Raw genomic sequence first — 14,788 nt, 5'->3', positions numbered from 1 at the left:
ATTCCGATTTACAGCAAAGTTGGAAAAAGATAACCCATCAAATACATGTGTTTGGGGGAATTTAACATTATGTGAAATTTGGAGATAGTAATGTCGCTTAAATATCTCAATAATCATTGCACTCCACTAACGTCAGCTGAAACGCTTCACACCATAACACATCATCATAGATCTCCTATCATCTCTCTCGCCACCAGGTGACAGTAGTTCTACGTATTGGTTTTCCCTCTGACACAAAATATTGATAAACAAGTTTCATGATTGATTAGCTATTTATTTCACACGTTTGTAATGTAACAACCTCTAGCCCCAGCATTACATTCCAAGTTGAAATAAGCCTACGTCGAGCCAAGGGTGACCACATGTCCCTGATAGTGCAGGAGAGTACCACATTTTGTCCCTTTATCCCGCAACCAAATAATCAAGCCCGGCATTTCATCAACAAATGTAAGGCCCGCGAATTTAGAAATTAAATGTAAACTTGTCCAGTATTGCTGTCAGACATGTTAAAGTCACGTTGGGTTTATGAAAACGTAAGCCAACTGCTGATGTTAAACCCTCCAATAATTGTTGAGAACTGATATTCTTCTGCGCAGCGCACAACGAAATTTAGGCCAATGTCATAGGCCTATCATCAACCAATCATATTTCTCAAATCCTTGAAGGCCTTGATTCCATATACACTTGGAGAGCCCGGTTAGGCCTAACTACTTACAAATACAGTAAGTATTTCACCGATGGCTCTCCATGCTCATTAGTTTCTCATTCAACATATTTTCTGAAACGTCACTCAATCCCGTTTTAAACGTCTCATTTCCTAACTGTTTAACATTCACTGAGACCAACCAGAAATGTTTCATTAGTCGAACATTCCCAGAACTCTGATGATGTGGTCTCTCGTTTCTGTGTCACTACATTTTTCGCAGGCAAAAGAGTAGGATAGGTGTGCTTCAAATGCTCCTTCGGTGCGCGGGCTGCAGGGGTGCAGAAGCGACGTGCTCCGCCACTTCGCACAATGGTGCTTGTTTGGTAAAGTTAGATAAAAGCTGAATCAATGTCTTGGAAGTTTACATAATGATTCATTAGCATTCTACATAACAGTACCAAATATAATAGTATAACGTTACTGTTACGCCAAAAATTAGAATTCGGATGGTAGCTGATTAGTAACTGAATAGTAAAAAAAACAATATAAAGCGGCCAAAACTCAATAGCGCACGCCACTATACAGAATCTGCTTTGATTTAAACAAAATACAGGAAGGCTATGTATATTGAACACAAATATATACGCAATATTTATAGTGTTGGTCCTATGTTTGATGAGCTGAAATAAAAGATCACATAATTTTCCAGATGAATAAAAAGTTTATATTTCAAAAATGTTGTGCACAAATTTGTTTACAACCCTGTTAGTGACCATTTCTCCTTTGCCAACATAATTCATCCACCTGACAGATGTGGCATATTAAGAATCTGGTTAAACAGCATGATCATTACACAGGTGCACCTTGTGCTGAGGACAAAAAAAGATAACTCTAAAATGTGCAGTTTTGTCACACAACACAATGCCACAGATGTCTCAAGTGTTGAGGGAGCATGCAATTGGGACGCTGACTGCAGGAATGTCCACCTGAGCTGTTGCCAGAGAAGTGAATGTTAATTTCTCTACCAACATAGTTTTAGAGAATTTGTCAGTACGTCCAACCAGCTTCACAACCGCAGACCATGTGTATGACGTTGTTTGTGCGAGCAGTTTGCCGATGTGCCCCATGGTGGCAGTGGGGTTATGGTATGGGCAGGCATGAGCTACAGACAACGAACACAAGTGCATTTTATCGATGGAAATTTGAATGCCCAAAGATACCATGACGAGATCTTAAGGCCCATTGTTGTGCCATTCATTCGCCGCTATCACCTCATGTTTCAGTATGATAATGCACAGCCCCATGTTGCAAGGATTTGTACACAATTCCAGGAAGCTGAAAATGTCCCAGTTCTTCCATGGCCTGCATACTCACCAGACATGTCACCCACTGAGCATGTTTGGGATGCTCTGGATTGACGTCTACGACGGCGTGTTCAAGTTCCCGCCAATTACCAGCAACTTCACACAGGAGTGGGGAGTGGGACAACATTCCACAGGCCACAATCAACAGCCTGATCAACTCTATGCAAAGGAGATGTGTCATGCTGCACAAGGCAAATGGTTGGCACACCAGATACTGACTGGTTGCTAGTAAATAGACTTGTGAATTGCGCTGGAACAGCCGTGAATAGGTGTGAATGGTGCATGCACTCTAGGGGTGAGTAGGCTCGTGTGGGTGAATGGTGGTCTGAGCCTATAGCGTCGGTTTACGTGCCAAAATCAGGCGTAATGTTTACTTGAATCTTTGGAAAAGCATATTCTCCATTTTCTATTCCCTGATGCTTTACTCATAACAGGTGGGGATATTAATATTTATCTGAATAATTCAATTGATAGATGGCCTCCGGGACAGTCCACTTCTATGAATACAAGTTTAAGGCAGTTTATGGAAAGGTCTGATATTGATATTCGCTTGGTGTAATAAGGCAGGCTCCAGACAATCACGCATAGATTTTTGGCTGGTGTCTAAGTGTTTTGATAAACAGGGTATTTCTGTTAACATCCAAGCCACTCCCCTTACTGATCATAGAGCTTTTCAAATTGACTTTAAACTTTTTATCTCTGATAATGGCCTTGGCAGAGCATCCTACTGGAATCTTAATAGCTCAATATTTAAATATGAGTAGGTCAAGATGGAGATAAACAATTTAATTACACACTTCTGGATAAAGCTACAAATGACAATTAATACAGTAATAACTGAGAGCTTTTTAAATATGAGGTTAGAAAATATTTAAGAAATAATGGGAGAATTCTTGCCAAGACGAGGAGAGCTGAAGAAGAAAGTGTAATTTCAAAGATCACCTCTCTTGTTCAAAAGCCTGTTCAAAGTCTCTCAGAGAGAACAAATCTGTTCTATTTGAGCTACAACACAAGTTGGATGATATGTATGAACAGAAAGCAGAGGGAGCCTTTGTCAGTGTCTAGAAGAGGGTGAATTAAATTCATCTTATTTTTTCAAGTTAGAAAAATACCACTTTAAAAATAATACAATTCAACAATTAAATATTAATGGTCTCTTCACAGAGGATCCCAAATGAACCTCTATCTTTAGTTGCAACTTCTACAGGAATTGATATATAGTTCTAAGTATTGTGAGGTTTCCTCAACTCTTTTCTTTGACTCTCTGGTGGATGTGAAATCAATTGGGGAGGCTGAGCGGGAACAGTGTGTTGAACCTATTATAGTTGAAGAAAAAATAATAAGTCTGCTGAGTTTTAGAAAACTTTTTCTCAACAGTTAGCCCCATTTCTGTTGGAGGTCTTTTCTGAAAGCTTTGCAAATAATGCCCTACCTCCCAGTTTGACTCAAGGTCTGATTACATGAATACCTAAACCCAAGAAATACTTGCTTTTCCTTGATGATTGGCATCCAATCTGTCTGCGCAATAATGACAACCAAATGATAACCTCTATATTTGCAAAAAGTATTGGACTCAATTATAGAAGAGACCTAATCTGGATTCATGAGGAATAGACATATATCAAATTATATTCAACTGGTGTTAGACCTTATTGACTACTCTGATCTAATCTTCGAATATGGTTTTATTGTCTTCTTAGACTTTTATAAAGCCTTCGATACAGTGACATGAGTGTCTATTTCTCTCCCTTGAGAAATGTGGTTTTTGAGAATTAATTTGTAGTAATATTAAAACTCTTTATATGAATGGGAACAGTTCCATTAAATTAAAGCATGGCACTTCTCCTAAATTTGATTTGAAAAGAGGAATTACGCAAGGTTGCCCAATTTCACCTTACCACTTCCTGCTTGCAACCCAACTTCTTACAAGTTTTGTTAAATCCAGCGATATAAAAGGGATCTCTATTGCTGACAGAGATATTATCATAAGTCAGCTTGCAGATGACACCACCCACCTTTTGAAAGATGCTGACCAGATTCCTAGAGCAGTCGATGTGATGAATATTTTTTCAAAAACATCTGGTCTTTGCCTAAACCTTAATAAGTGTGAATTATTTGCTGTTAAAGACTGTGTAATACCCTTTATATGCAATATTCCAGTCAAGGAAAAAGTAACATACCTTGAGATTATCATATCTAAGGATCAATAGGAAAGATGCTCACTAAATTTCATATCTATTATTGAAAAAGACAAAAAGAAGTTGAACCATTGGTTGCAGAGGGATTTATCCTTGAAAGGCGAGTATTGCTTTCTAAAACTGAAGGTATCGACAGACTTACTTATGCAGCCCAGTCCCTCCATCTTGACAACAAAATAGGTAAAGGTGTTGACCAGATGCTTTTCAACTTCATCTGGAAAAATTGTACACATTATATTAGGAAATCGTTATGAACACACATGAATATGGTGGTCTCAATTTTTTTGATTTTCCTACTTTGAATGATACTTTCAAGATAAATTGGGCAAAACATTTCTTAAAGAATCCAACTTCAATTTGGAATTTCATCCCTCATTACATCTTCTCCAATTTGGTGGCTTTAATATTATGTTACTTTGTAACTATAACGTTGATAAAATTCTTACAGAATTATCTGCTTTTTATAGACAAGTATTCTTAGCATGGTCATTAATATATAAACATCATTTTTCCACGCATAAGTATGTAATTTGGAACAATAATGATGTTTTGTAAAAATAAAGAAAAAGTATTTATTTTTTAAGAACTGGTATAATAATCATATCCTGCTGGTGAGTCAACTTTTTAATGCAGAAGGATTGTTACTCAATTATGATATATGTTTTAATCTCTTTACAATATCCCTGTTACACCTAGAGAGTTGCCCATTGTCTTTGATGCTATTACATCTGGAACTCTCATGTTGTTTAGGTGTGTAACCAGACCTCACCTTCTTGACCTACCCTTACTTAATCCAGTTGACTCTCCAATAGGAAAAATGTGTTTCTCCTTGCTCCCTTAGAACAACAGATCCATCCCTGCTTTATTTCAAAGGGACATTGTATCCATTCCTTATGTCACAACTTACTGGAATACATTTGTCAATAATATCTGTTGGAAAAAAGCCTGGTTATTACCACACAAATACCTTGTTAACAAGATCAAAGAGGTATCTTTCAGAATGATCCATGAGTATTACCCTGTAACTCATTACCTGAAGAAACTCAAAAAAGACATTACCATTAGCTGTACGTTTTGTGTTGACCATCCAGGAACAGTTTTGCATTTATTTTGGCATTGTCTACATGTAAAGAAATGATGTAAAGATATTTATAGTTTTATAATTGTTAATATGCTTGATGACTTGAGTTTGTTATGGGAGAATGTGCTACTGGGTTTCCTTAACTATAATAACGCTAAATATTGTTTTTTACCTCATAAATCTAATTGTGCTAATGGAAAATGTAATATTCATGAATGTAAATTCACTAATAACAATAACACTGTTCCGTGTTTTCTAGAAGGAATTTGAGCAGTACATTAAGACCATTATACATTCTTCTACTAAGAAAGCTGATAAAACAATCAATACGTGTGTATCTTTTAAGGTATTTGTATAATCTATAATTTGTTGTACCCCCAACCATATGAAATCATTGTCTCTTTGTATACCTCTTGTATGTATACTGTTTTTTCTGCCATAATATATATATATATATATATATATATATATATATATATATATATATATACACACGCTACCATTCAAACGTTTGGGGTCACTTAGAAATGTCCTTGTTTTTGAAAGAAAAACAACTTTTTGTCCATGAAAATAACATCAGTGTAAAGGTATTCGTCGTCTGAAGAAGAGGAATCATCGGACCAAAGCGCAGCGTGGTAAGTGCTCATTTATTAAAACTGAACACTATAACAAAATAGCAAAGGGAATAACCGAAACAGTCCTGAAAGGTGCAAAACACCAAACAGAAATTACCACCAACAAGGGACCAAACAGCGTGGTAAGGAGGAATGGGCATGGGAGGACATCCTGGACGGCAATCCTACACGTGGGAGGAGATCCTGGCCGGAAAGGATCGCCTGCCATGGGAGCAGGTAGAGGCAGAGAGGCATCGTTATGAGGGAACACGGCTGGCAAGGAAGCCCGAGGGGCACACAGGGAGTGTGGCGGAGTCAGGTTGGAGACCTGAGCCCACTCCCCGTGCTTACCGTGGCGAGCATGGGACTGGTCAGGCCCCGTGCTATGGGGTGATGCGCACTGTGTCAAGGCGGAGCATTCACAGGCCGGTGTACTCTGTGTCAGCGTCCCACATTTGCCAGGTGGAAGTGGGCATCCACCCGGAACGGGTGGTGCCAGCTCTACGCTTGAGACCGCCAGTGCGCCTCCACGGCCCAGTGTATCCGGTGCCTCGGCCAAGGAAGAGGCCTCCTGTATGTCTCCCCAGCCTGGTGAGTTCTGTGCCTGTTCCCAGAACCAGGTCTCCTGTGTTTCTCTCCAACCTGGTGAGTCCTGTGCCTGCGTCCAGTCCGGAGCTTCCAGAGGCGCCCTTCAGTCCGGGGCTTCCAGAGGCGCCCTTCAGTCCGAGGCTTTCAGAGGCGCCCTTCAGTCCGGAGCCCACAACGAGGGTCCTCCGTCTGGGGCCCGCTACGAGGGTCTCCAGTCCGGGGCCCGTTTTGAGGGTCCCCAAGCCAGAGGTGGAGCGGGGTCTACGTCCCGCACCAGAACCGCCACCGCGGATAGATGCCCACCCAGACCCTCCCCTATAGGTTTAGATTTTGCGGCCAGAGTCCACACAAATATTTCTCTATTTTGGTTTGGTCAGGGCGTGAGTTGAGGTGGGCATTTCTATGAGTTGTGTTTCTATGATTTATCTATCTCTATGTTTTGGCCAGGTATCGTTCTCAATCAGGGACAGCTGTCTATCGTTGTCTCTGATTGGGAACCATACTTAGGTGCCTTTTTTCCCACCTGTCTTGGTGGGAAGTTAACTTTGTTTGATGGCACAGAGCCTTAAGCTTCACGGTTTGTTTTATATTGTTTGTTTTGTCTGCATAATTTTGATTAATTATAGAAAATGTACGCTCACCACGCTGCACCTTGGTCCTTTCCTTCAAACAGCCGTGACAATCAGATTGATCAGAAATACAGTGTAGACATTGTTAATGTTGTAAATGACAATTGTAGCAGGAAACGGCAGATTTTTTATGGAATATCTACATAGGCGTACAGAGACCCATTATCAGCAACCATCACTCCTGTGTTCCAATGGCACGTTATGTTAGCTAATCCAAGTTCATCATTTTAAATGGCTAATTGATCATTAGAAAACCCTTTTGCAATTATGTTAGCACAGCTGAAAACTGTTTAGAGAAGCAACAAAACTGTCCTTTAGACTAGTTGAGTATCTGGAGCATCAGCATTTGTGGGTTCGATGACAGGCTCAAAAGGGCCAGAAACAAAGGACTTTCTTCTGAAACTCGTCAGTCTATTCTTGTTCTGAGAAATGAAGGCTATTCCATGTGAGAAATTGCCAAGAAACTTAAGATCTCGTACAACACTGTGTACTACTCCCTTCACAGAGCAGCACAAACGGGGTCTAACCAGAATAGAAAGAGTGGGAGGCTCCGGTGCACAACTGAGCAAGAGGACAAGTACATTAGAGTGTCTAGTTTGAGAAACAGACGCCTCAAGTCCTCAACTGGCAGCTTCATTAAATAGTAACCGTAAAACACCAGTCTCAACGTCAACAGTGAAGAGAATACTCTGGGATGCTGGCCTTCTAGGCAGAGTTCCTCTGTCCGGTGTCTGTGTTCTTTTGCCCATCTTAAATCTTCTCTTTTTATTGGCCAGTCTGAGATATGGCTTTTTCTTTGCAACTCTGCATAGAAGGCCAGCATCCCGGAGTCGCCTCTTCCCTGTTGACATTGTGTAACGGTTTTCTTCCTGGGAAGGAGAGGAGGACCAAAATGCAGCGTGGTTATTTATAAACATCTTTAATGAAAGATGAAAACGTGAACACTATACAAAATAAGAAAACGTGGGGAAAAAACAAAACAGTCCTAACTGGTGCAAAACACAGAGACAGGAACAATCACCCACACGATACCTAAAGCATATGGCTGCCTAAATATGGTTCCCAATCAGAGACAACGATAAACACCTGCCTCTGATTGAGAACCACTCCAGGCAACCATAGACTTACCTAGAACACTCAACTGAACACAACCCCATAGACTACAAAACCCCTAGACAAAACAAGACACATAAATCACCCAATATTGATTTCATGTGCATGCTGTAACCTACAGACTAGTAACATAATTAAACTCAAAATATGCCATTGATTGATTTAGAAAATACACTTTATTAGTACTGGTTTCCTAGGACTTGCCAAAAACAAATTAATAATAGGCCACCTAATATCTCTGTAATACTAGTCTATCTTTCCATTATTCTTAAAGGGGAAAAGGCATCAGAATGTGGTCCTGTGTGTCTCAGTTGGTAAAGCATGGCACTTGCTACGCAAAGTGTCGGGGGTTGGATTCCCGCTGGGGTCACCCATACATATAATGTATGCAGGCATTACTGTAAGTCACTTTGGATAAAAGTATCTGCTAAATAGTATAAACTCATGCAGTGATTCACTTATACCACCAGATGGGATACAGTAGACATCAGAAAATGGTGCTGCTCTAAGAGAGGGATTGTGACACTGACGCTGTAGTCAGTTTGTGATTCTTAATGAAGGCAGGTTAAATGTTCACAGTGGGTTCTATATACACACCCAACCGGAAGAGGATCTGTCTGTGTGCAAAGAAGTGAATCATGGTGGAAAACAGTCTAGACACTGTCACTGTGAACAAGCACTCTATGCAACACCGCATCCTGCTAAATTACATTGTTTCAGACACTAACGTTTCTGTCTTTCTTCAGTCCTCTGCAGAATAGTAAGGGAAAAAGTTTGATAATAACAAACATTTGTTAAAATATGCCAGAAAATCATTCAGATAGTAAGATTTGTCTGAATAAAACACATACTTAATCACACACACACACACACACACAAAGACAATTATAGACGCAGACAGACAAGTGTGTACAGTCTGTCTGTGAGTTAAGTGTTAGGAGGTAAGGAGTTGAGAAGGTTCTCATGAGAAAGCTCAGTCCTTGTGATACCAACCCGGAAGCTGTGGTTTCGCTGCAGTTGGGTGCTCTCTTGTATGCGCTCTGAGTGCCTTGTCAGCCCCCACAGGAAACCTTCAAACCCTGGGTTGAACAGGTCGTCAAAGGGTTAGGTAGCCAACTGGCTGGGTCACAAGGTTACTCAAAAGACAGATATTCAAGACAAATAACTCATAGATGTAGCTGAAACCATTGTTTGAGACATTGTCCCAAAATGCATTATTTTGAGATGTAATATATATAATAATCTATGCCAGTTAGCAGACGCTTTTATCTAAACCAATTTACAGTCTTGTGTGCCTAAATGTTTTACATTTGAGTGGTCTTGGGAATCAGACCCACTATCCGGACGTTGCAAGAGCCATGCTCTACCAACTGTACTGCAGACTACCAGATGTGATGGTCAGATCGATTTGCGAGATTGATCGATCTGTCTGAATTCAGCTGCATGTCTGTTATTGCCTGGAGATTAGATATATAATGAGATTAGACTGATGAGAATGACAGCCTCTCTATTTTCTTCCACCTTTAAAATCGGCGGCATGTCAAATTCTGCATAATGTTGTGATCTGTTCTCACGAACAGTCTATGTCTGACTCAAATCAGCAAGAAAGTTTTCACTTTAATCTGTTTATGACTAGACTATTGAAGAAGAGTGTTGCTTTTTTGTTGTTGACAAACCTACAGAGGGGGGAAGGTTTATTTTATGATTTTCAAACTCATGGTAGAGATGGCATCTTATGAATCAATAATAGCAAAATTACGGGAACACTTTTTTTAAATGTATGCCCAAGATATGGGAACACTTTTTGAATTATATAAGGGACGTGCAGGTGAGAAGCTAGGGCATAAATTAATATATATAAATATACAAATATATATGTAATGGGTGGGGTTTTTTGCGTAATTATTTTAATTTTATTTTTATTTGCTGTTTAATATTCCAACCACTGATATATGGTTGAAAGGTGCTGTCTTGTTTGCTGTCTTGTTGAGTGTTGTGTTTTTGTTGTTATTAGTGTTATGTAATATCATGTTGATGAATGAATAAAAAAACTTTATTGACATGAAAATATATATAGAGAGAGAAAGCAGCTCAGCGAGATGATATGTCCTGCCCAAGGTGCTGTATATCCCTATCTAAGGGACTTCTTCTATGTGATTTTCTTTCTTGAAAAATAATGATACAAAGAAGCAACCTCTGCAGCTCCCCCTAAAAAAAACTAACATCAACAACCCCAGAACAAACTACAAATCCTTTACTCTAGGAGTAAAGATACATCTTGGGTAGAGACTGCAATTGTTTATGGATGGAAACTGCAGACAGTTTAACATGTGTCTGAAATAGAAGATTTTACGAGTGATATCTGCTCTATCCCACACTCTTCACTCCTAACATTGTAACACAAAAGTTAGAGAGAAAACCCAGGAGAGGCAACCTTTTTATCTATCTATTAACACATCCTGAAAATGATTCCTGCCTGACACATTATTTGAATGAATTAGTTTGTTTTTCATTTGTACTGTAAAGGATATCCTGTCTCCTTGAGTTGTATTTATGTTTCTATATTGACAGAATATAAAATCACTTGCTGTCTATTTTTTGTTTCTTTGTGAAATTCGAATCGATTGGATGGGTACTTCTCTTCAGGACCATGAAATATTTTTCTTCTTTGAATAAAACTGCTTTCTCTCGCTCTTATATCCTTTGACATTTTGTTTGCTACTCTCTGACAAACAGAGGCCTAAACGCTCTTTGCAGGACCCTTTTCTGGGGGATTTTTCAGACCTTTCTGTTTTCCACACGGGTTAGTCTTATCTTTTATTGTTAGTTGTGTGTAACTAACGAGGAGTTTATATCATGGCATACATAAATGTGGAAAGAAGGAAAAGAATTTGAAGGATCTGAATGGCTACATATTAATTATTGGCAATAATCCACTGCAGCTATCATGAGAAAGAGGGGTTTTGTTTACAGTGAGATAGAAGCTGCCCTGGGATCTGGCTATCAGAATACCATTCTGCCCTGGGATTAGAGTCTAACACAAACAAACTGCCTTTGGATCAGACCGTCAGACCATCAGGCAACTGCCCTGGGATTAGGCAGAGTCCCACAGGAAAGTCAGGGGTCAACACATAAGATTGAAAACAGATCCTTTACAGTCCTCTTTTTGATTTAGCCAGTGTTCTGAATAATACTGAACATACAGTACAAGCTGGCTGTTCAGTCACAGTCATAATTCAGCTATTTTGTCCACTTCACTTTCAGTGGTACTGTGTGGCTCAATTGGGAGCGCATGTTGCTTGCAATGTCAGGGTTATGGGTTCAATTCCGCATGGACCCATATGTGAAATGTTTGTACACGTGACTGTAAATTGCTTTGCATAAAAGTGTCTGCTAAATGGCATATATTATATTAGTGAACAAATAGTCCAGAATAGAAGAGGAGAGGAGTGATAGGAAATAGAGAGGAGCATTGGAATATGAGGAGCAGGTAGATTCTCCTCAGCCTTGTGCCTTCCCTGTGTTCTAGCAGTGCTGAGGGACTTGTGACATCACAGGGGTTAACAACCTTCATGTCTTTGCTCCCACCATGTCATCCATGCCCCTTAACGACATTGTTCAATTCATATTGGATTACTGCCGCTAGGCTTGCATAGAATCAACTGCAGTGATGGAACATTACCCCCCCCCCCCCCCCCCCCATTAGAGACCCGACTGGCATTGGGTTGGCCACATTAGCTGGGACATTGAACACTCTTTCCCAGGACAGTGTGCCCTCTGATGGGTTGGGAGGAATCATTATGCCTGCCGCTCCACTGCCCTCCCCAACAGAGTCAGTGGCTGGGCAGCGACATGGCACCCTGTTGGGCTAGCACCATAGTGGAACTCACACCGTCAAGAGTTAATCTCCTGGTTAATTTGACAGGGTTCAGGAGTGTCTAGTGGAGATGCACTATTAATACAAAAGTATGTGGACACCCCTTCAAATTAGTGGAACCGGCTATTTAAGCCACACCCATTGCTGACAGATGTATAAAATCGAGCACACAGCCATGCAATCTCAATAGACAAACATTGGCAGTAGAATGGCCTTACTAAAGAGCTCATTAACTTTCAATGTGGCACCGTTATAGGATACCACCTTTCCAACAAGTCAGTTTGTCAAATTTCTGCCCTGCTAGAGCTGCTCCGGTCAACTGTGAGTGCCGTTATTGTGAAGTGGAAACGTCTAGGAGCAACAACGGCTCAGCCACGAAGTAGTAGGCCACACAAGCTCACAGAATGAGTGCTTTAGTGCGTAGCCCTTAAAAATCGTCTGTCCTCAGTCGCAACACTCACTACCAAGTTCCAAACTACCACTGGAAGCAACATCAGCACAAGGACGGTTCGTCGGGAGCTTCATGAAATAGGTTTCCATTGCTGAGCAGCAGTACACAAGGCTAAGATCACCATGCACAATGCCAAGCGTCGGCTGGAGAGGCGTAAAGCTAGCCACCATTGGACTCTGGAGCAGTGGAAACACTTTATCTGGAGTGATGAATCTTGCTTCACCATCTGGCAGTCCGACAGACAAATCTGGGTTTGAAGGATGCCAGGAGAACACATAATGCCAACTGTAAAGTTTGGTGGGGGAGCAATGATGGTTTGGGGCTGTTTTTCATGGTTCGGACTAGACCCCTTAGTTCCAGTGAAGGGAAATCAATGATACAAGGACATGCTAACTTTTTATAGTCCCGTACCCTTTTAAACATTCATCCTCCAGCTGCGTACTCCCTCTAGCACCAGGGTCAGCGCACTCTCAAATGTTGTTTTTTGCTGTTATTGTAAGCCTGCCACACATACACTATACGACACATTTATTAAACATAAGAATGAGTGAGTTTTTTTCACAACCTGGCTCTCGGGAAGTGACAAAGAGCTCTTATAGGACCAGGGCACAAATAATAATGTAATAATAATATTTTTGCTCTTGATTTAGCCATCTTACATATTATACCTTATTTGTTCATCGAAAATTGTGAATAACTCCCCACAGGTTAATGAGAAGGGTGTGCTTGAAAGGATGCACATAACTCTGCAATGTTGGGTTGTATTGTCACTGATGCATTGTGAAATGGTGTTGTTTGATGATGGAATTGTCTGTATAGTTTTTTGGGGCCTTTTACCCCAGCATTGTCCCAGCCATTTCAACGTCAGCAGGAAGAATTAGGTCCTCCACAATAGTATGGGGCTTGCCTGTCCTAGCCACTTGGTAGCTCACCACATAAGACGCCTCTAGCCCCTTCTTATTAATGGTATCTGTTGCTTCTATACATGTCTTACTACTCGAAAGTTGTCTTAATTCTCACTCTAAAAACTCATAGCTTATTTTTCAAATTGGCATGTTTTGTTTCTAAATGTCTGGGTCAGAGTGAAGGTTTCATTGAGTTGTGAGATAGTACTTTTGCACATACTGTATAACACACTGTGGCTGAGGAAAGGCACTACTCCCAATATAAGTGAACCCCAAATCAATGTAGTTCTCATCATATTTGCACCTCTTCGATGGTCCAACATCCCTGTCTGTTGTTCGGTGCTTTCCCGGGTGAGGGGGCAGTAGCTCTTCGGCTGCATCAAACTTAAAACTGTCAGTGTTTTTGCTAGCAGGGCTAACAACAAATGTAGAATTACTAATGCTAGCATTGGATGTGCTCGTGGAAGCAGAAAAACTTGTGTCGTCAACAGGTGCAGGTGTAGTACTGCTGGTAGTAACCATTAATCCATTTTCGAGCAAACGGAATGAGCAGAAGCTACGTTTGGCTACATACGGACTGTTAGTGGAATTCCCACAAGAGAGCAACGGTTAATGTGATTGGACATTAAATATTTGACTAGGCTACCTGTATTTGACATTGGGTTGTTATTTTGCTGAACACTAGATGGTTTAATTACATTTTTTGGCAGTGAAACAAGGCTACTCAGGCAATAAAAAAACACACCCAAATGTATAGTCCTGTTTTAAAATCTAAATGGACTGTTTGAAAATGTGAACAAAATATTTTGGAATACCTATTTCAAATGTCAATCACATTTTTATTTAGCGCACCCCCGACGGTTTTGGGCCTACCCCTGGGGGTACCCAGTTTTGGAATACCTGCTCTACAGCATTCTAGACAATTCTGTGCTTCCAACTCTGTGGCAACAGTTTGGGGAAGGCCCTTTCCTGTTTCAGCATGACAATGCCCCCTTGCACAAAGCAAGGTCCATACAGAAATGGTTTGTCAAGATCGGTGTGGAAAAACTTGACTGGCCTGCACAGAGCCCTAACTTCAACCCCATCGAACATCTTTGGGAGGATTTGGAACGCCGACTGAGCCGGGCCTAATCGCCCAACATCAGTGCCCAACCTCACTAAAGCTTTTTTGGCAGAATGGAATTAAGTTCCCGCAGCAATGTTCCAACATCTAGTGGAAAGCCTTCCCAGAAGAGTGGAGACTGTTATAGCAGGTGCCCACATACTTTTGGTCATGTAGTATGTATAGCCATGCTCATGTCACTGTTTATTCAAATGTCATG

This window comes from Oncorhynchus mykiss, chromosome 20 (genome assembly GCF_013265735.2).
Source record: "Oncorhynchus mykiss isolate Arlee chromosome 20, USDA_OmykA_1.1, whole genome shotgun sequence".
Classification (NCBI taxonomy): domain Eukaryota; kingdom Metazoa; phylum Chordata; class Actinopteri; order Salmoniformes; family Salmonidae; genus Oncorhynchus; species Oncorhynchus mykiss.
The sequence above is the reverse complement of the archived record's forward strand: the minus strand, read 5'-3'. Positions refer to the sequence as shown.